We start from the raw sequence: 3,070 nt of genomic DNA, 5'->3' as shown, positions 1-3,070 counted from the left end.
TCATTTCACTTGGATGTATACCTAAGATTGTAATTCCTGAATCACATGTAACATTTTGAGGATCTGCTAGGCTGTTTTCCAAAGTCATTGTACCATTTTACATTCCCATCAGCAGGGTATGAGGGTTCCATTTTCTCCCCACCCTCGCCAACACTTGTTACTGTCTGTCATTTTGATTATAGCCATCCTAGTGGGTGTGAGATACTATCTCCTTGTGGTTTTTATTTGCATTTTTCTGGTGGCAGATGATGTCAGGTATCTTTTCATGTGCTATTGATCATTTGTCTATCTTCTTTTGAAAAATATCTTTTTATTCTTTGCCCATTTTTTAATGAGGTTACAGTATTTGTCTTTTTATTATTGACTCGTAAGTGTTCTTTATGTATTCTAGGTATGATTTACAAATACTTTCTCTCATTCTGTGAGTCAGATTTTCACTTGCTTGGTGGTGTCCTTTAAAATACAAAAGTTTTAATCTTTGATGAACTCCAATATACTATTTTTTCTTTTGTATTTTTTCTTGTGCTTTTGTTGTCATATAAGAAACAATTGCCTAATCCAGGTTCACAAAGACTTATGCCTGTGTTTTCTTCTACGAATTTTATAGTTCTAGACTCTTACATTTAAGTGTTTAAAATGGGTTCCTGGACCCAAATCCAATGTGGGTGGCAGGGGGGAGGTCCCTACACACCAGCAAACAATTATCAGACACCAGCAGGGTGCCCAAGAATTCACCTCAATTCTGATATTATCTACCCAGAGATAGCATCATATTCCACAGGTTGAGGGCTCAATTCTCTAAAACTGCCCCACTCATCCACTTCAGATACCAGTTGTAAGCCCAGATTATTACTTATATTTCTGATTGGCTGGCTATAAATCAGAAGTTCCCACAACCTCCTCCTCCTCAAGTTCGATTAATTTGCTAGAGGGGCTCACAGAACTCTGAAAAACATTATAACTTAGTAGATCACTGGTTTATTATAAAAATATGTAACTCAGGAACACCCAGATGGAAAAGATGTGTAAGGCAAGGTTACGTGGGAAGAGGCTTGGAGCTCACATGTGCTCTCCAAGCGCACCACCCTCCCGGCACCTCCATGTGTTCACCAACCAGGGAGTTCTCCAAACCCTGTACTTTCTGGGTTTTAACAGAGGTTTCATTACATAGTTGTGATTGATTAAATCATTGACAATTGGTGATTGATTCAACGTCAAGGTTCTCGCCCCTCCCAGAGGTCAGGGGGTGGGACTAAAAGTTTCAGCCCTCTAATCACATGCTTGATTAGCAAACAGGCCCCATCCTTAGGTCAAAAAGTCACTTCAGTAGCATAACAAAAGATACCTTTACTGTTCTCATCACTTTGGAAATTCCAAGGGTTTTAGGAGCTCTATGCCAGAAATAGTGTGAAGACTAGTATGTATTTCTTACTATAAAACATAATATCACAGCGTTCCATATATTTTTAGTTAATTTTTTGCGTATGGTATGAGGTAATGGTTCAGTTTCATTCTTTCTCACATGGTCATCTGGATGTCCTGTCATCATTTGCTGAAAAGACTATTCCTTTCCCATTGAATGGTCTTGGCACCCTTTTCAAAAATCAGCTTACCGCATGGTTTATTTCTGGGCTCTAAATTGTATTCCATTGATCTAAATGTCTATCCTTATGCCAATACCACACTGTCTTGATTACTATAGCTTTGTGGTAAGTTTTACAAATTGGAAGTGTTATCCTTCAAATTTGTTCTTCCTTTCCAAGATTATTTTGGCTATTCTGGGTCCCTTGATTTTCCATATGAACTTTAGATCATCTTGTCAATTTCTTTATGACTGTCTTTATGTTTGTTTCCATCTATTTCCATGCATAAATCCTGTTCATTATAATAGAGACCATCATTGATAACTTAAGCAAGTTCAGATGTAATTTTTGCCATAGATTTGTGGTTGCCTGTTTGATCTCATCCAGGATGTTTTCTCAGGTAAAGTGATGTCTCATTTATAATCAAACTCTTGTTTGAATCTTAGTCATCAATTTCACAGTCTGAATCATTATCAGACCAATCAGTAAATGTGTTTTTTCATCCTCCTATTTGTTGCATCTCTTCATCAAATAAAAAGAAAATCAAGTCTTGTTCTTCTGGAGGATGCAGTTGATTTAATGCCTCATCAGGCACAGACATTGACTCCTTCAGTTTCACTGGAGATGCACAGTGTCCCTCTTTTTACTTCTATCCGAGGCTTTGAGTCTAAGTCAGCCAAACCAGAAGATAACCTCTAGACATTGCTTGAAGATTAGTTGTTTCAGTATTTTTCTTTGGACTCAGTAGAATTCCAGTTCTTGAAGAATTTGGGGCAGACACTATATGAACCAGAGACTTGGTTTGATATGAATGCAAAACAGCAATTTTTTTAAGGTCTTCCATCAAGAAATAAGTTCCTTGCAACATGTGAAACTATTCTTTATTTTTTTTGTGTGTGTGGTACGCGGGCTTCTCACTGTTGTGGCCTTTCCCGTTGTGGAGCACAGGCTCCGGACGCGCAGGCTCAGCGGCCATGGCTCACGGGCCCAGCCGCTCCGCGGCATGTGGGATCCTCCCGGACCGGGGCACGAACCCGTGTCCCCTGCATCGGCAGGCGGACTCTCAACCACTGCGCCACCAGGGAAGCCCTGAAACTACTCTTAATTAGAATAAAATAAATATCTGCTCAACCTTAACCCTTGCATTAAGCAAGTGATTATAACAGATGAAAAAGACGATTTTCATCCTTCCCATGTCACTAACATCTTCCCTCCAGAAGCGCTCCACTTACTGCTTACTAAACCAATGGCCCATTCATCAACTGACAGGATACCGCCTTAAACAAATGTGTCTATTTCTGACTCAGGAAATGGAAGCTTCTAGAGTGGAGGATCTCAATCAGTGGCATGGCTGAAGAGTAGAAGTTCACTGCAGGAAAACTACATTTAAAGCATTGTCAAAACACGTGTGTCTGCTCACTGTTTCCTGGGCTACCCCACTCCCAGAATATCAGGATAAGGGTAGAAGAAATAGGAGGGTGAGAAAT

The 3,070-nt window shown here is 39.7% G+C and overlaps 1 pseudogene; it reads right to left on the bottom strand.

Moving 5' to 3' along the window:
- Nucleotides 1–1,806: 1,806 nt before the first annotated feature.
- On the bottom strand, nt 1,807–2,427 carry LOC116759170 (annotated as a pseudogene).
- Nucleotides 2,428–3,070: the final 643 nt, after the last annotated feature.

This window comes from Phocoena sinus, chromosome 9 (assembly GCF_008692025.1).
Source record: "Phocoena sinus isolate mPhoSin1 chromosome 9, mPhoSin1.pri, whole genome shotgun sequence".
In the NCBI taxonomy this organism is placed as follows: Eukaryota; Metazoa; Chordata; class Mammalia; order Artiodactyla; family Phocoenidae; genus Phocoena; species Phocoena sinus.
This window is presented reverse-complemented; position numbering and strand designations above follow the sequence as displayed.